At 34.8% G+C, this 20,176-nt stretch overlaps 1 protein-coding gene across 4 annotated transcripts in view; it reads left to right on the top strand.

The window, feature by feature from the left end:
• ZNF148 (zinc finger protein 148) overlaps positions 1–20,176 on the top strand; it is a 125,614-nt gene that overhangs the window by 28,590 nt on the left and 76,848 nt on the right. For 2 of the 4 annotated variants that reach the window (XM_039253045.1, XM_039253046.1), the window contains exons 2-3: positions 7,965–8,044; positions 16,228–16,363. The gene's annotated coding sequence lies outside the window, so the exon portion shown is untranslated. Of the gene's footprint in view, positions 1–5,391; positions 5,545–7,964; positions 8,045–16,227; positions 16,364–20,176 lie in introns of all 4 variants that reach the window. The other 2 variants (XM_039253044.1, XM_039253047.1) reach the window with 2 other exon arrangements.

Raw genomic sequence — 20,176 nt, 5'->3', positions numbered from 1 at the left:
TTTGCATGGTAACTATTGTAGATAGTGTTTTATTTTATTTAATTTTTTAAAATGTTTTTTGATTTTTGGAAGAGACAGATGGTGCAAGTGGGGGAGGGGCACAGAGAGAGGGAGACACAGAATCTGAAGCCGGTTCCAGGCTCTGAGCTGTCAGCACAGAGACCCATGTAGGCTCTTGAACTCATGAACCATGAGATCATGACAGGATCGAAAGTCAGATGCTTAACTGACCGAGCAACCCAAGCTCCCTTGTGGATAGGATTTTAATTTAAAATCTTATGTTCATTGATAATATACTTCAAACATTTTTTTGACTGCCATGACATTGAGTAACAATATTAAGTATATTTTAACTTGGGAAGGACCCTTCCTGTGGTGCTATGTTAGAGTAGACATTTATTAGGAGGCAGAGGACCTGGTTGAAATCTTTGACACTTTCTGTGTTATGTAAACTTGGGTACTTAACCTGATGAACCTCAGAGATATTAATACCTGCTTAAGTAATTGTAAGAGGTCAGATGAAATGGGACAAGTGAAAGCACTTTGTATACCATAAAGTACTTTATTAGAGTATGCTTGTATAGCCTGAGTCATCTTGATCATCACAGTATAAAACATTATTTACAAATTAATGTGTATTCAGTAAAGATTTATGTACAAGTGAAAGTAAAGCAGCTTTTCCTTGAGTTTAGTGGCTTCCTAATCTTAAAAATGAATTTGTATTAGTAAAATTAAGGAAACATTACATAGTTGCTTGATCATTTGTCAGTTTTGGGGAGGTGTCTCCCCTCAACATGCAATTTAGATTTAAAAGTTAGTTTAGTTTAAGGAGTTTATAAAAATGTTTGTGGTGGACAGTTGGTTTCTTGTTTGTTAAATGTTTACTGGTTAGGTGATTTGGAAAGGTCAAGGACCGGTGAAAATTTTAAGTTTATTGGTTTATTTTACTCACTTTGGGCTGTTTTCTTTTAAGAATTTGATAACCCCTTTGTAGGATTTTCATTCTCAACTAAGTGGATTAGCTATATTAATTGCAAAGTTTATAAGATTTTGGCCTGACTTTTGTTAAGAGTAGAAATGGAAAATGGTTCTAGAAAGACCTGGGCAGGGGACACCTGGGTGGCTCAGTCAGTTAAAGTGTCCGACTTTGGCCCAGGTCATGATCTCAAGGTTAGTGAGTTCGAGTCCTGTGTCAGGCTCTGTGGTGACAGCTGAGAGCCTGGAGCCTGCCCTGGATTCTCTATCTCTCACTCTGTCTCTGTCTCTCTTTCAAAAATAAATAAACATTTAAAAAAATTTAATAAGAAAATAAAGACCTGGTCGGTGTAATTTCTGGGGTGGTTGAATTTGTTGGACTGTCATCTCTGCTTAGGATAGATTAGGTCATGAAAAATATACTGTTGGGGGGCTCCTGGTGGCTCAGTTGGTTAAGCGTCCGACTTCAGCTCAAGTCATGATCTCTCAGTTTGTGAGTTCGAGCCCCGTGTTGGGCTCTGTGCTGACAGCTCAGAGCTTGGAGCCTGCTTTGGATTCTAGGTCTTCCCCTTTCTCTGCCCCTCCCATGCTCATGCTCTGTCTCTCTCTGTCTGTCAATAATAAATGAAAATGTTTAAAAAATTTAAAAAAAAAGAAAAATATACTGTTGGATGACCATCATTCAGTTAGAGTTCTAATAACTTTAATTTTCAAAGCAGCTGGTGTAAATTAAAGAGCACATAATGTCATTGCTATATTTATATAAATATAGCTAAATTTATATAAATTTTTACAAAAGTTAGAACTATTGTAAAACCAGAACTTGACTAATTAGCCTTAAAGTATGATGTAGTTAAAATATGCTAAAGATGCTAAAGCATTTTTTTGTTTCAGATTCTTAAACCATATGTGCTATTATTCTTTTCATTGCTTTGTCCTTTTCTTGATTACATTTAAAGGGCAAGAGGTAGCCTTTTTATTTGGTAGTGCTAATGAAAGCATCAGTAGTTAAAATTTTTAAGCAGACATTTCAGTGAAACTAAAAATGAGGCTTTGTTTTATTTTTTAAATTTAAATCCCAAGTTAACATATAGTATAACAATGATTTCAGGAGTAGAATTTAGTGATATTTCACCTACCTACAACACCCAGTGCTCATCCCAGGTCCCAAGTTCCCTCCCTAATGCCCATCATTCATATTTAGCCCATTTCCCCACTCAGAATCCCTCCAGCAACCCTCAGTTTGTTCTCTGTATTCAAGAGTCTTTTATGGCTTGCCTCCCTCTCTGTTTAAAAATGAGGCCTTAGGGGTGCCTGGGTGGCTTAGTCGGTTAAGCGTCCGACTTTCGCTTAGGTCATGATCTCGCCGTTCGTGGGTTCAAGCCCCGCGTCAGGCTCTGTGCTGACAGCCAGCTCAGAGCTTGGAGCCTATTTCCAATTCTGTGTCTCCCTCTCTCTCTGACCCTCCCCTGCTCACGCTGTCTCTCTCCTAGAAATAAATAAAACATTAAAAAAAAAATAAAATAAAAATGAGGCCTTAAAAGAGGTAATTAACCAAGAACTATGGTTTTTATAAATGAATGGCTTTTCTACATTGGTTGTATTTGGAAGTAACATTAAGGTACATGATATAATGAAATACTTATAAAACAGCCAAGTTTTGGTTATGTTCTTTTAATTTTTTAAAGAGTTTATTTATTTTGAGAGAGACTTTGTCCACATTAATGCACACACACAGGGGAGGGGCAGAGAAAGAGGGGAGAGAATCCCAAGCAGCCACAACTGATGCTCAGCGTGGAGCCTGACTTGGGGCTAGATTCCATGAACCACGACATCACGACCTGAGCCGAAATCAAGAGTTGGACACTTACCTGACTGAACCTCCCGGGTGCTTGCGTCTCCATTCATTCATTTGTTCGTTAATTCATTCATTCATATTAAAAAATTAAAAACGTTTATTTTTGAGAGAGGGAGAGGGTGTGAGAAGGGAAATGGCAGAGAGAGAGGGAGACTCAGAATCCATATCAGACTCCAGGCTCTGAGCTGTCAGCACAGAGCCTGACGAGGAGGATCAAAACTCACAAACCATGAGATCATGACCTGAGCCAGTCAGAGACACAACCTACTGAGCCACCCAGGTGCCCCACTTTTTTCAATTTTTATTTATTGTCTTCGAAATCTATATTCTTAACAGTTTTTGTTGGGGTTTCTTCTCTTATCTGAATTTTGACCATTCATAAAACGTCATCTTTTGCATTCTGACTTTTCTAGGCAAAGATGACAGCTGAAACATAATTTGGTAGACCGAATGAATGTACTCTGGGTCAGCAACATAAAGATACTTTGAAAATACTTAATGAAGTTGCCTTGGTTTCTCTGGGAGGCATGAAAAATTTGAAGGAACTAAAGAAGTTTCTTCCTGTCTGTTGTAATGTGCATGCAGTTTTGTAGCTTTTCTAACAGTACTTTTGAAATTAATTATTATTAGTGGTCTTTTAAAAACAAAGGCTGGAAATTAAAATTAAACTATTCTTTACATTGCTCAGAATTAGTTTCTATTTGATACAGTGTCTCAAAGTATATAGTAGACTCCTCAGTAAGCTGACTGTCTAATTTATTGTTAATACCATCAAGCCTTTTTAGGGAAATTTCTAGGTGGAAGGGTAATGTTGCCAAAACCCCAGTAAGCTGGTTTTGATACCAGATTCTCTGCTGCAGTAAGTTAATGTGACTTTTCTAGATGCTTCAGTTTTGCTATCTGTGATTCCATAATTGAGAGACAGTGTTGTGTGGTGTTTATTAAGCTTCTGGAGCTTGATTTCTACATTGGAGTTCAACTTTATTTATAATCATTCAAAACATATCAGGTATGTGCAGTACATTGGTTTAGGCACTTAAGATCAGTGAACAAAACAAAATTCCTGCCCTTGTGGAGCTTATGTTATATAGTTGGGGGCAGAAAAATGATACACATCATAAACAAGTAGATTACCTAGCATGTTAAGAGGTGTCAGCTGTTATACAAAATGTGTAACAGATAAGAGGGGCATTGGGTGTGAGAGCGCATGTGGGGCAGGTTACAGTTTTAAATCGCATAGCAGGAAAAAGCCTCATTAACAAGGTGATGATTGAGCAAAGACTGGAAGTAGGTAAAGGATTTAGTTATGGGTGTCTCTGGGAGGAAGTATACCAGGCCTAGGACAGCCAGTACAGTAGGCCCTAAAATAGTAGCATGCTAGAAGGTATAGGGAGATAGTAAAGTCTTTTTACTGAGCTTAAGTGGAGCAAGAGGGAAAGTATAGAAGATGAGGTCTGAAAGGTGGTGGTGATGGTGGTGGTGGTGAGGAGAGCATAGCACAATGGATTGTGGAGGGCCTTGCAGACCATTATAAGGACTTTGGTTCTGCCACCTCCTAGTTTTGTAACTTTGGTAAGTTATTAACCCTTCAGGTTTTCTCTCTTATAAAATGTGAGTAGTAATAGCACCGATTTCATAGGTTTGTTTGGATAAGTCAGTTAATACCTGCAAAGTCCTAGGAACACTACTGAGCAAAGTTTGAAGTATATATTTATTGCATCTTTAAAGGTGAAGTGAACATTAAAAGGTTACTTCTTTTTCACTTGAAAAGGTAGCAGAGGAAGAATTGGGTGCTCTCTGCTTCGATTTTTTTTCTGTAATAAATTGCTTAGACTTCAGTTATAGCCCTTATTACATAACGTTACTATTATTAACATTATTTTTTATGTGTGTACTTAGCATCTTTGCTAACTTATGAACTCCTGTGGGTAGAGACCATGGCATTTTATGCATGTCTTAGGAATCTTAGATAGCATGTTGTACATGCATATCAGGTGATCAGAATGTTGGCTCAATTAATGACAAAAATGTTGGCTTAATTAATGAATCAGCCCATCTGCTGGTATGTATATTAGAATATTGCCAGTCTTTCAAAACTAAATAATGGAAGGACAATAGATAATGGTCCTGCAAAATATTACATTTATTTTCTTAATGTGCCATAGTTATTAAAATTAGTATTTGTAGAAAATTGCCTTAATTATTAAATAAATGTGAGAGTTAATACCATGTGAAATTAAAAAGTCCATGTTCACAGTTTAATATGGATCTCTTAACATCTGTCATTGGTTAAAAATATTTTTATTGACAGCATAAATACAATACTGCTACCTTAAAACATTTTTAATCTTAATTTCACTGTTTGTATCTGCACAAGTGATATTATTAGGGAATATTTAGCCAGTGAAATCTTAAACCATAGGAATTGCTAAGAAGGAGTATTCACTGTAACTCCTGAAGTGAGTGAGTGAAGCAGGTTGAAAGAGGAGGATTGTAACTGGTCTTTGGGTGATTGTTCAAGGAGCTTTATATTTATACTTCTCTTTTTGTACTTACAGGGTCTTCAGTTGCCAGCTTGGTAGATTTCTTTTCTTCTCATTGTTGGTAGAGAGGAGTGGGAGAGGAGAAGGAAGAATAGAGACTTGGAAGAAGTGAAATTGGTAGATGATGCTAAATGAATTAGAGTTCCAGAGACAGAGACTTTGTGGCAAGTGAGTTAGGGGAAATTGTGTGTTTCCATGGTAGAAGAAATGTTGTAATGGGAAAGCTATTCTAAAATTTCTGTTATAGGTTTAGACATTGAGGTAATAATATTTTGTGTGTGGGGGGGGAGAAGGGCATGTTCCTTTTTTATTTTTGCTTTACTATTTTGATTTTTGTTTCATTCTCTTTTAACGTGTCTAGTTATGTTCTTTGATGTATGATAGCCTTAATTTAGGGCTTTGAATAAAAAGTGATGCAAGAAGATGAGTAGGCTTTTTGTGAAAATGTTTTCAGCAGAATATTAACATTTCAAAAACATTTGTCCAGTCTGTAGATTTTACCATATTCCGTGATGACATATGTAATACTCTCTTGATTGTGGGGTAAATATACCCAGTCAACTTTCAAAAAGACTCATAATGTAATACTAAAATATATAATTAGAAGACATGTTTATTTCCTCTACGTAGACTTTGCTGTATCTAGACTTTACACTGTTCCTAAAGCTTTAGAGATTCTAAAAGTTGAGGGTGCCTGGGTGGCTCCATCGGTTAAGCATCCGACTTCAGCCCAGGCCATGATCTCGCAGTTTGTGAGTCCTAGCCCCACATCAGGCTCTCTGCTGACAGCTCAGAGCCTGGAGCCTGCTTTGGATTCTGTGTCTCCCTCCCTCTTTGCCCCAACCCCGCTTGCACTCTGTCTCCTTCTCAAAAATAAATAATAAATATTAAATTAAAAAAAAAAGAAATTCTAAAAGTTGAGCATAGTGAAGACCATAAATAACAGTGTAGTGCAAATATTTTGCTCTACTTTACCTGTTTTTAATAATGTTCACCACAATTGTATAGTTTTATGGCAGATACATATTCAAAAATGGCTTTACATAATTGAGAAGGATGGCATATATGCTCTTCTGAGTGCTTGGAAACAAAACTTTGGGTCAGGCAATTAAGAGCTTAGTAGAAAAAAATCTTTTAAAGATTTCTTGGTTTGTAATTATTTTAGCAGCAAAGCTACTGAGTGGCTGAGGACTAGAAAATGCTACATTATCAGGAAGGCTGTAGTGTGTATGACCCCTTGATAAAATTACGTAAACAATTTTGAATTAATATATTGGTTATTTCCTCAAGATTTGAAGTTTCTTTGTTTGTTTTGGTTTTACACTTATAGCTCTTATTGATTTCCAAGAGTTTATTGAGCCCTAAAAATGTGTTAGGGCTGTTAAATAAATGCTTTGTTATTTCTGAATAAAAAATTAAATTTGACCTATTCTTTGTTTCTAGTAAAGTTTCAACTCTTAGTCTTCATTATTTTCATTACCTCTCTTTCATATGCCAGCACAAAATACCCCATTTACATAAAGGAAACTGTATGTGTCCAGTGTTAATGCAGTACCAACATAGGATATTACTTTTCTGTGTTAGTCTCTGTCAAAAGATTGATTATAGCGTAACGTTTAATTTTTAATGTTATTTTTGAGAGAGAGAGAGAGAGAGAGCGCGCGCCAGCGTGTGTGAGCATGAGTGGGGGAGGGGCAGAGAGTGTGAGGGAGACACAGAATCTGAAACCGGTTCCAGGCTCTGAGCTGTCAGCATAGAACCCAACATGGGGCTCGAACTCACAAACTGTGAGATCATGACCTGAGCTGAAGTCGGTTAAGCATCTGACTTAACATTTAAAAATATGTATGGACCATATTAGCACTATTAAATACCTTTGCCCTGAAAAAACATTTTAAATGTGTTTTGAGAGGTAGGGAGAGAGCGCATGCATGAGCATGAGTGGGGTAGGGGTAGAAAAAGGTGGGGTTGGGAGAGAGAGAATCCCAAGCAAGTTCCACACTGTCAGTGTAGAACCTGATACGGGGCTTAACTCAGGAACTGTGAGATCATGACCTGAACAGAAATCAAGAGTCAGATGCTTAGCCCATTGAGCCACCCAGGTGCCCTGCCTTGAAAATTTTAAATACTTAATGTTTTTGTATTTTTAAAAGCTATATTAATGTAGTTAGATTTTTGAGCTGAGAGAAATGTTATTTTGGGCTTTTGTCAGGAAATAGTACTCTTTGAATAATGGAGAGTACCAACGTAAGATTTTAATGAAATACATTTTGTGTTTACTTTCTTATTTTAAATTGTTTAAGATAATCTTGGATTATTGCCCTGATTTTAAAGAGATCTTAATCCTCGACTAGAAATTAAGTTTGAAAAAGTCCAGTTTGGTTCTGGTCATTTTCTTCGAATATCATTTATCACTGATGGGTCATTAAGTATTAGTTGCTACTAATTCTATTTAATCCAACAGTATTTATCATGGAAAGAATATTGTTAGATTTAGCATATCTAGGTATGATTATTTTACCTGACTTTAAGAATATGTCTAATTCTGATTCTTCTGGGGGATAACCTGTATTTCTGTACTTTTATAGGATAGAGGGGAGGAATCGGGAGCTTGAAAATTCAGCCAAGTGATCTGGTGGGATGGGCATTTGCCTGACATTTTATAGAGGTAATCTAACACTGTTTTACTCAGTCTTTATTTTTACCTGTGATAGATGTCCACGTGCTTGTGTATGAACGGCATTAATCACAACTGTTGGTTAACACTCTGTGTTTACTGGATGATCATTTTTCCTTTTGTATCTACTTACATATAAGCATGACAAATATATATACGAATATATATATACATACACATATATGGCATGGTATTGCTATGTATAGATAATGAAGGTCTATACATTGAAAAGAATGTTATTAGGTTTTTTTTTTTTTCAATGTTTTCTTTATTTCTGAGAAAGAGAGATACAGTGTGAACAGGGGAGGGTCAGAGAGAGAGGGAGACGCAGAATCTTAGGCAGGCTTCAGGCTCTGAGCTGTCAGCAGAGAGCCCTATGCGGGGCTCAAACCCATGAACCATGAGATCATGAGCCACCCAGGCGCCCCAATGTTAATAGTTTTATAGGATGTAGATCATTATCTTTTCTCACTTAACTAGATTACTTGCATGTTTCTTTTTTAGGCCCCAGTTCCCTTATTTTAGGAAGACAGATGATCCTCTCCTTTCTTGATGGCTTATGTTGGTACATATGTTAGGCCTGTGCTTTATCCTTCAAGTGAAAGAAAATTAAATATTTAACAGTTTTCAGGGTATTTTTGTATTTGTCAGTGGCACATATTCTCATGTCAGTTGTTAATGATTATAAAAATTCTGAAGATTCTTGTAGATTTTGTTTTGAGTATTCTTTACAATCAAGGATGTAAAAATACTAGTTTCAGTGACTGGATTTTAAGATTTCATTTTTTCCCCCAAATTTTCTAGTAATTGTCATGTTCCACATTTCTCACTCCATCAACATTTTCTTATCCAGGTTTATTACAAGAAGAGACACACTTAGGCATTAGAGAATGTTACAAGGTTTAAAAAAAGGTCTGCTTCGTTCTTTTTCACAGTTAATGTGTGTATTATATCCGTAGTATGTGTGTGTATGTATGTGTATATCCTTTCAGACATTTTCTGTATTTATATGTATATGTATACATGGTCTTTACACAAATGAGATCACACCATACATATTGTTTAGCAATAAATGTTTTTTGTTGTTAATTTCTACATTTTTGCATATCACTTCTTCTCATTTCATTATGTGTAGTATTCCAGATTTGGGTATACCATAATTACTTACTTTTTAGGGTTTCAGGTGATTTTGCTGTAATAAATGGTAATATGGTGGATATTCTTGGGCATGTCTTTGCGTATATTTTAACAAACATAAGTAGTATAAATCCATAAGAGAAAAATTGTTGGGCCAAAGAGCATGTACATTTAATAATTAGGTGGATGAATTACCTAAAAAGATTATCCTAGTATCAGTAGTCTAGGAAAATGGGAATCTCTAGCTCGATGACAATGCTGGCTAGTGTCAAACTGCTTAATATTTTGTCAGTATTTTGTTGTTTAGTGTTGCTTTCCAAAATTTCGTTATGAGTGAATTTGAGCATTTTCCCATTATTATTGGTTCTTCTGTATATTTTCAGTGATCTCTTTGGTCCTGGGCTGAGTCTCTAGTCATTTGTTAGGCAGATTATTTTCACTGAATTTATTTTAACTTCTGATTTTGATTTTGTCTTATGGAAGTGTTAATTTTTATGATTTAATTTTGTGATCTTTTTCCTTTATGGCTGGGCATGGGGGGTTTCTGTATAAAGTTTAAAAGGTCTTTATCATTGATTGTAGGACTCACTTTTTCCTCTGTGTTGTCAACATCTCCAAATGGCATGAATTGCTGGTTTGTCATAATTTGACATTATTATTTTCTTTCTTAGTTAACATATAAAATAGTCTTGTATCTTAAGATTGGTAGTTTTAGATTTAGTGAATTTTATGGTACTTGAAAAAGTTATATGGGTTTTCTATTTTTTTTTTTTACGGTTTACCTTGCTTAAAATCTTCATTTATGTTAAATATATTTGGTTTATAAACAGTAGATGTAGAGATCTAACTTTGTTTTTTTTTCCAGCAGGCTAACTATTTGTCCCCATTCCAATTATTGAATGATGCATTTCTTTTTTACATTTTGAAATGCCACGTTTCTTGTATACTGAATTTCCATGTTTTTGGAGAGCATGTTTCTGTTCAGTTCATCTGCTTGTCTGTGTATTGATAGATAGTATTAAGAGAATTCAGTAAAGGAATTGCTTATAAAATTAACATACACAAATAATTTTTTATACAAATGTAATAGGGATTAGGACTAATCATGTAAGCAAAGGTATACATTCATAATAACTAAAAAGATAAAATGCCTGGGAGCAGTCTGAAGAAAATTTTGAAACTCTACTGAGGGATAAGAAAGAAAATTTGAATCAATTCATATTTAAAAAAATTTTTTTAATGTTTTATTTATTTCTGAGAGAGAGAGAGACAAAGAGAGAGTGTGTGCAGGGGAAGGTCAGAGAGAGAGGGAGACAGAATCTGAAGCAGGCTCCAGGCTCTGAGCTAGCTGTCAGCACAGAACCTGACATGGGACTCAAACCCACGAACTGTGAGATCGTGACCTGAGCTGAAGTCAGTCGCTTAACCGACTGAGCCACCCAGGCCCCCCCCCCCCCAGTTTTTTCCCTTAATGTTATTTTATTTTTAAGAGAGAGAAGGACTGAGTGTGAATGAGGGAGGGGCAAAGAGAGAGGGAGATACAGAATCCAAAGCTGGCTCCAAGCTTTGAGCCGTCAGTACAGAGCCCAACGCAGGGCTTGAACCCACAAACTATGAGATCATGACCTGAACCAAAGTTGGAGTTTAACAGACTGAGCCACCCAGGTGCCCCTGAATTAATTAAGTTTTTTTGTTTTCGTATAGTTTTGTTTTGTTATGTTTTGTTGAGGAAGAGAATACACGTGTGTGCCAACAAGTGGGGAGGAGGAGTAATAGAGAGAGGGGGACAGAAGATCCGAAGTGAGCGGGCTCTGTGCTGATAGGAGGGAGCCTGATGGGGGGCTCAAACTCACAACTCATCAGTGAGATCAGGACCTGAGCTAAAAGGCTCAATGGTGCCTCATCAGTTCAGAGTTTTGATAGAATGTGGTGATATAAAGCTGTGATGTCACTCTAAAAATAAAATTGATTTTGTTTATTGATTTCATATTTTATGATCTTGCTGAACTTGTTTATTGTGACTTTGCTGAATTCATTTTAGTTCTCTCGTAGTCTTAGTTAATGTTGAGAGTTTTTATCACGAGTAGGTGTTGAATTTCTTTGGATGCTTTTTTTCCATATCTATTGAGACACCCATATAGGTTTTGTCTGGTATTCTCTTAATACAGTGTATTACCTTACTTGATTTTTAGATGTTAAACCACCTTTGCATTCATGGGGTACATCATTCTTGGTCATGGTGTGTAGGCCTTTTTGTATGTTGCTAGATTCAGTTTACTAATAATTTTGTAAGAATTTTTGTATCTAATTTTATAATTAAAGGCATTGTGGAGTAGTTTTCATGTGATGTCTTTGACTTTGGTATCAGGGTAACTCTGGCTTCATGGATTGAGTTGCAGAATCTACCGTCTTCCTGGTTTGTGAAGGAATTTGTGAAGGATTAGTATTTCTTCTTAAATATTTGGTGGAATTCATCAGTGAAGCCATTTGGGCCTGTTCTTTTCTTTGTGGTAAATTTAATTAAAAGATTTTTTTTTTTAATATTTGTTTATTTTTGAGAGAAAGAATGTGAACAGGGGAGGAACAGATAAAGAGGGAGACACAGAATCTGAAGCAGGCTCCAGGCTCTGAGCTGCCAGCACAGAACCCTACTGGGGTGGCTAGGGGGCCCAGACTCCCCAGCCCGGAGATCAGGACCTGAGCCGAAGTCAGATACTTAACTGACTGAGCCACCTAGGCGCACCTCTTTCTGGAAAATTTTAAAATGCTAATTCAGTTTGTTTATTTGTTACATTCAGATTTTTCTATTTCCTCTTTAGTCAGTTTTGGTAATATGTATCTTTTTAGGAATTTGTCCATTTCATAAAAGTTGTATAATGTGTTGGCATAAATTTGTTTATAATATTCCTTCCTTTATAAAGTAAAAAAATTTTTTTTAGGTTTTTACATATAACCTTGTGTTAGTTTCAGTCTTACAACTTAAATTTTTGTGAGGCCAGTATTACCATGCCGTCTTTCATTCCTGTTTTTGGTAATTTGTATTTTTTTCTCTTTGTTCTTAGTCTGTTTAAAAGATTGTGAGTTTTGTTGATCTTAAAGAATCAGGTTTTTCTCTAACTTTCTGTTTTGTATTTTGTTAATTTCTGCTCTGATCTTTATTATTCCCTTTGCTTACTTTAGGGTTTAGCTTGCGCTTTTTCCATTTTATTAAAGTGGAGGGCTATTACTGATTTAAGAATCTTATTTTTTTCGAATATATACCTAAATTTATAAATTTCCTTCTAAGTACTACTTTAGCTGCACCTCATAATTTTGATATTTTTGTTTTCATTCAGTTCAGAATGTTCTCTCATTTCTCTTTTAATTTCTTTTTTGACTCCTAAATTTTCTAGACGTGTGAAGTTTAATTTCTGAACACATGAGGATTTTCCAGTTTCTAATTTGGTTGATGTCTAATTGAATTTTATTATGGTTAAAGAACATATTTTGTATGACTTCTGTCCTTTTAAATTTATAAGACTTGTTATGTAGCCTACTTTTTGGTCTGACCTGGAGAATGTTCCATGTGTGTTTGAAAACAATACATATTCTGTTGTTGTGTGTTTGAAAACAATACATATTCTGTTGTTAATGGACTTTTTTTTTGTATAAGCCAGTTAAGTCTAGTTTGTTGTTAGTATGAGTCAAGTTTTCTGTATCTTTGCTAATTTTCTGTCCAGTTATTCTATCAATTATGTAGAATGGAGAATTGAAATTTCCAACTGTCATTGAATTTTCTGTTTTTTCAATAATGTTAGTTATTGCTTCATCATTTTGGGGCTCTTTTTAGGTGTATATACTTTTATAATTGTTAAATATCTTCCTGATTTATTGATATTTTATCATCATGAAATATTTTTCTTTGTCATTAGAAGTACTTGCCTTAAGGCAGATACTAATATATTTCTATTATTAACAGAACTATCCAGTTCTCTATGGTTATTGTTTCCATAGTGTGTCCTTCTGCACTCATCTTTTAACTTTCAGTCTTCAATGTAAAGTGCATCTCTTGTTGACAGAATATAGTTAGATCTTATTTTTGTTTTTTTGTTTTTGGTCCAATCTGACAGCCTCTGCCTTTGCATTGGGCTGTTGAGACCATTCATATTTAATTATGGACATGGCTGGGTTTACATTTGTCATGGACATTATGGACATGGCTGGGTTGACTTGTTTTGTCTCTTAGTTTTCTCTGTGTCGCCTTTAGTGCCTCTTTATGTTAAGTAATTTTTAGTGTATCATTAATTACTCTATTTTTTTTATTAAATATAAATATGAAGGTATTTTCTTTGCGGTTGCCATAGGGTTTGCATGATGCATTTTAGCAATCTGCTTAAACTGCTCTAGTATAGCTCCCATTTATTTCCCTCTGTTGTGCCACTATTATCATATATATTTCACATTTATGTATGCTGTAAACTCAGCAATATAATGTTACAGTCATTGCTTCATACGTTCTTATGTCATTTAAAGATGTGAGAGAAGAAATGAGAAAAATATATTTATAGAATCCTTTAGATTAATCTACATATTTTCCGTTTTTGGTGCTCTTCTTTTTTTTCCTCTGTGTCTGAATCTTTTGTCTCTTTTCAGCTTGATGGATTTACTTTAGAATTTCTTATTTAGGTGGGTTTCCTAGCAAACAATTCTCTCATCCTTTCTTTGTCTGAGACACTTTTTGTTTTGCCTTCATTATTGGGCGATAATTCTGCTGCTGCCTTGGTTGAGAGCTTTTTTTCTTTCAGCACTCTGAATATGTCCTTCCACTGTTTTCTGGCCTCTATTGTTTCTGATTGAAAGTCTGGTGTTAATCATGTTGATGATTCTTTGCACAATGCTGAGTGATTTTACTTGTTATGCTTGCATTATTTCTTGCCTTGTGTTTGCTTTCATCAGTTTCACTATGATGTGTCTAGGTATGGATCTTTTTGTATTTATCCTACTTGAGGTTCATTGAATTCCTAAGACGTATAGATTTTACTTATTTTTACTAAAGTAATATCTGGGAAGTTTTGGCAGGTATTTTATTAAAAAAATTTCCACCTGTTCCTTTCTCTCCGGAAGTGTTGATAAATTGGTCTCTGAAGTTCTGTTCAGTTTTCCTCAACTTCTTTTCTCTATGTTCTTCAGATTGGATAATTTCAGTAGCTATATCTTCAAGGTCATTGAGTTTTCTGCCATCTTGAATCTGCTGTTGAGCACATCTAGTAAATATTTGTTTTAATTACTATACTCTTCAACTTGAGAGTTTCCTGTGTGGTTCTTTCACATAATTTCTGTACATTTATTGAGAGTCTCTTATTTGTTGATTATTTTCATAATTAAAGTTTAAAGCATGGATTCTTTTAACATATCTATAATAAATGTTTTGAAATGTTTGTTTGCTTAAACCAACATCTGAGGATACTTAGAAACTGTAGTGACTGCTGTTTTTTGTTAATATTAATGACACATTTTCCATTTTTTTAGTAATCTTAATTTAAGTAATCTTACTTTAAAATTTAAGTAATTTATTGTTGAAAATTGGACATTGTAAATAATATATTGAAGCAACTCCAGATTGTGACTCCCCCTTCCCTCTGCCCAGGGTATTGTTGCTGTTGTCATTTCACTTCTGTTTATATATTATACAATTCTATTGAAAGAAAATAAATTTTATTTTGGACAAAAGTTTTTCTGGAAAAATTGACATGTATGAATATTCAGGAAATTTCTAAGATGAAAAGTTACTGAGGTCTGAATAGCCATCAGAATTTAAACTTTTGTTTTTTAATTGTATCTTAGAAAGTGCGTTAGAAGAGGAGAGAGGCAGAGGGGGAGAGAGAGAGAATCCAGTGTGGAGCCTGACACGGGGCTTGATCCCAAGACCCTGGGATCATGACCTGAGCCAAAATCAAGAGTTGGACTCTTAACCGACTGAGCCACCCAGGCGCCCAGAATTTAAACTAAAAAAATGTGGATATAGGTGCACCTGGCTGGCTCATTTGGAAGAGCACACAACTCTTGATCTTGGGATTGTTACTTTGAGTCCCATGTTGGGTGTAGAGGTTAACTTAATAAATAAGTAAGCATTTGAAAAAATATGGATATAGTGTTGAAATATTTTTAAAAAATGAGTTAGTATTATATTTTCTGGACTTTGAAAGATGGAAATACTACTGGTTTGTTCTAGGTGAAGAAGACCATTTTTCTTGCCTTTACACCATACAGTCATATTATGTTTCATATATCATCTGGTCTCCCAAGTTTCCTGTGGAGTATGTATAAACTGTTATCGATAGATAGGAATCTAATATTTTTAAAGACCTATGGTAGGAAATTCCATAAACTCTTCAGTCTGTGACTGTCCAGAAGTACTGTCAGAAAGATTTATTGTGTATAACTTATGTTCTTCATTTTTATTTGTATTTTTTGGATATTGTACATCGTCTTCCTATGATTGAGTATTCTCATTGTCATCTTTTTCTGTCAAAGATGATCTGGTGATTCTGTATCTAATTATATAACAACTATAATTGTTTCTATTGTGAATAAATATATATTCGGTACATGACTAGTTCTGATTTCCTATTTATGAAGCCTGATATTGTATTTGCTTCCCTCTTCACTTAATAGACTTTACAAAGCAGTAAATACTGCTGTTAAGTGGTTTCTTAATCTTTGCTTAATCTTTTTTAAGTGGTTTCTTTGATTTCTCTTTTCTAACTTTAGGTCTATAACCCTCTGAATTTCCTTCAGCATCCCATATCTCTGATGCTCTAGACTCCAAATTTAAGTAAATTGTTCTTTATGAGGCCAGGGTTACTTTGTAGTTAGTACTTACCTACTATTTTATTTTCCTGGTTTCAGACTTAAAAGCAAGTCATTGTTCTCGTCATTCAGGCATAGTTTTTTATTTACAAAGAATGATCACTTCATTATTCATACCAGTTTCTCCATCTTGTGTTTATACTATATTTTTTCCCTTCATAAGTAAAATTTTTTTTTTTTTTTTGTAGGACTTGGATGGCATAAGTGATTAAGGTGGTGTGGAGGGTATTTGAAGCTTACGAAAGGTAGAAACTCAACCATGATTTCTTTTTCAACTCTACAGCATTCCCTTCCTTGAAGTCTTCATTTTTATCTTAGTCTCAGGTAATGTCAACACTTGTGTTTTATAATCATGCATAAGTTAATTTTTTCAAACATGAAGGCATTTTTGGGTAATAGAATTTCATGTTGGTATTTGTATTATAGTTTATGTTTTGGTATTTATATCTGGTAGAAACTTGGGATTTTCATTTTTTTTAATGTTTTTATTTTTGAGAGAGACACAGTGTGAGTGGGAGAGGGGCAGCGATAGGGAGACACAGAATCTGAAGCTGCCAGTACAGAGCCCATGTAGGGCTCAGACCCACAAACCGTAAGATCATGACCTGAGCTGAAGTTGGACACCCAACCAACTGAACTACCCAGGCACCCTGCATTTTAATTTTTTTCTTGAGAAAACAGTGTTAAGAGAAAATGGATGAGTAATGATACCATTTTCTATGTTTAGTTTAGCATAAAAATATGTGTAGCTTATTATGTAATATTAAGTGAAATTTAAGTGGGAAGATTTTTTCTTAACAGGGTATTGTATTTTTTACCTGCCTATCATTAACACATACATATCCATGTTAAATTTTTCAGAATTTCCATGGAAACTCTGTTCATACATGGGAAAATGAGACCTGCTGATCAAATTTAATGGTGTTTGGCATACAATTTTTGAAATGTGAAAAAACATACCAGTTTTTGTACATTTGTACATAATGTATATTTGCCTATACTAATATAGGGAAGCAGTCATGTAGGTAATTCATTAATCATTTATATTAGAGATATTAGTTAAATATAGACTTGGCCACTGTGACTTTAAAGGTAGAAGACTTTAAAGGTAGAAATATATTTATTTGAAAGTTCATGAAGGGCGTCTGGGTGGCTCAGTCGGTTAAGCATCTGACTTCAGCTCAGGTCATGATATCACAGTTTATGGGTTCAAGCCCTGCGTCAGACTCTGTGCTGACAGCTAGCTCAGAGCCTGGAGCCTGCTTCAGATTCTGTGTCTCCCTCTCTTTCTGACCCTCCCCTGCTCACGCTGTCTCTCTCTCTCTCTCTCTCTCTCTCTCAAAAATAAATTTAAAAAACATTTTTAAAAAATTTTAAAAAAAGTCCATGAAAACAACCATTTATTTATTTATTTAAATGATTATTTAGTTTTGAGAGACAGCACACATGTGCGAGTGAGCGGGGGAGGGGCAGAAAAGGAGGGAGACACCAAATCCAAAGCAGGCTCTAGGCTCCGACCTCTGAGCTGTCAGCCGAGAGCCCAGTGCAGGGCTTGAACTCACGAACCGTGATATCATGACCTGAGCCAAAGTTGGATGCTTAACCGACTGAGCCACCGAAGCACCACTCAGTGAAAAAAATCTTGAGATTTTATATAGGTTCCAGAGTCATCATGACCTGGGTGTCTTTGTCATCCTCTGCTATTCTTTTTTTTTTTAATATTTTTTATTTATTTCTAGGAGAGAGAAAGAGAGACAGCGTTAATAAAAGTTAAAATTGACTTGAGATAAGTCCTCATTTTGTTTCACTACCATTAGATTGAAATGATTTGGGGGCGCCTGGGTGGCTTAGTCGGTTAAGCGTCCGACTTTCCCTTAGGTCATGATCTCGCGGTTCGTGGGTTCGAGCCCCGCATCGGGCTCTGTGCTGACTGCCAGCTCAGAGCCTGGAGCCTGTTTCAGTCTGTGACTCCCTCTCTCTCTGACCCTCCCCTGTTCACGCTGTCTCTCTCTCTCTCTCTCCTAGAAATAAATAAAAAAACATTAAAAAAAAAAATTAAAAAAAAAAAAAGAAATGATTTGCCTAATATTTTATACTAACACAAGGGGCTGGAGACCTTGGATAGGAGAATCTCTTTTGATACACATAAAACTAAATGATCTTTAACTAGTTCCTTCTAATTCTAAAGAGTATGTTATTCTAAGTGTTTAGATAAGATCAGAAAAACTTTTTCTCAAAGACATTATATACTTCAAATAGTTCTTTTTAGATGAAAAATACTTCATTGTACATTGTGTGTTATGATTCTTGTCTTATTGTAAATATTGTATTTTGGAACAAATATCAAATATTAATATATTCTATTATAGATTTTATTAAAGGGTTGGAAGCTAGTTATCAGTTTTCCCACCACGTTTTATGTCAACATGTTTTAACCTTGGTACCCTTAAGTTTTGATAAATTCATGTACTTGTATACAGTATAGTTGGCTGGTTGACTTAAGTTTATGACTGAATAGTATAAGACATTATAGATGTTTTTGGCATTGAGGGTGAAAATGCATCCTTAGTTCTACTGTGCTTCACAAATAGAGTTTGTATTATTAAAATGAGAGTATTTAATGTTTAAAAAATGTCTGTTTTAATAGTTAATACTTGTTCTGAAATGAGTTTTGGTTACTATGTAGTATATATTAGAAATAACTGAGGTGTTTAGTGTTCATAATATACAGTGTTTTAAGAAGTATTCGTGGTACTCCTTTTCTTATACAAGCCTATAGAAAATTTAGTTTCCTAACAGAATTAAGTATTTTTAACATTAGTATTTGAATTGTTGATATTGGCATGAGATGTGATGGATGAAACAAGTAGATCCAGCAGAATGTGGGGTTCTGTTTTGCTTAGCCTTATTTTAACTTTTTCTCTTACCCTTTCCTTTTAAAGATACGTTACAGCTGTTTCTTAAACAGTATGAGTTGTCAAAGTTTTGATGTCTTAACATTCTTAAATATCACTATTTTTTTGTTACGTTGTTTTAGAAGACTTTGGTGATGGGTGTTTGGAATGCAGAATATACTTAGATTCTGCTTTATTTGAAGGGGATGCAGGATATAGAAACACTTGTTAACTTTGACTTAAATATTTATAGATTATTTTTCTGTGGTTAAAAAATGGCCAAAGGCTTTTCTTGTTATGTTGTATAAAGTAATGGATCTTAGCTTTTTTTTTTAATCATTTCTCTCAGCTTCTTTTTTTTTTTTTAATCATTGCTAGCACTAATCAGACCCATTTGCTCCTCTTAGAATATTTTGAACTAAGAGCAACCTAAAAATTGTCAAGGGGCATAATTTATAAGCTCAGCTTTATAGATGCAAAATTGTAGTTGTACAAAGGGATTTCTGAAGGGGGTTCTGAATGTAGAATATGCCTAGACAAGAAGTAGATTTTGTTTTAAATTAGAGATGAAGCAGTGTTTGCTTAGATAAAACTAACTTGTGAAGGAGGAGAGAGAATAGGGAACTTCTTAGGAATGGCCAGTGGCAAATTATTTAATTTCATATTGATCATGGGTTTCTTTGTCTCCCAGTTTATCTAACCAGTTTATCTGGAAGCTGAATGATACTTGTGTTTCCAGTGCTGATATTGCTAAGGTGTGATTTCTCACTGACCCTGCATTGGTTAGAAAAATTAATATCCAAATTAATATAACAAGGAGTTTACTGAAAATGCTTTGGGTCAGAAGTAATTTAGTTTTTCTTTTTTATCTGTTTTAGAATAGGTTCTTTTCAGTTCTTTTTTTTTTTATCTACCTACAAGTGAAGTTTATGGGTAGAATGGGTTATGGTACAAGGCAGGGTTTTGGTGATTTGGGAGAATAATTTGAGTTGGAAGTTATTTTTTTCTTTATAGAAAAGAATGATGCTTAATTCCTAAGCTTGCCCATTATAGTCTGTTTTGACTTTATAGTTGGAAGTTCTACATTGTTCAATAAAAGTTGGTGGAGAATATTACAACCAAACTTAATAAATAAAACAGAAAACAGTATCTTTAAGTGAGAAATATTTCTTTCATGCTTGAGTGCAGATTTAATTAAAAGTGATACAGTGGCAGATGAATATTCATGTACATTCTGAAGGGG

This window comes from Hyaena hyaena, unplaced genomic scaffold, assembly GCF_003009895.1.
Source record: "Hyaena hyaena isolate Hyena2069 unplaced genomic scaffold, ASM300989v1 scaffold_434, whole genome shotgun sequence".
Classification (NCBI taxonomy): domain Eukaryota; kingdom Metazoa; phylum Chordata; class Mammalia; order Carnivora; family Hyaenidae; genus Hyaena; species Hyaena hyaena.
The sequence above is the reverse complement of the archived record's forward strand: the minus strand, read 5'-3'. Positions and strand labels throughout refer to the sequence as shown.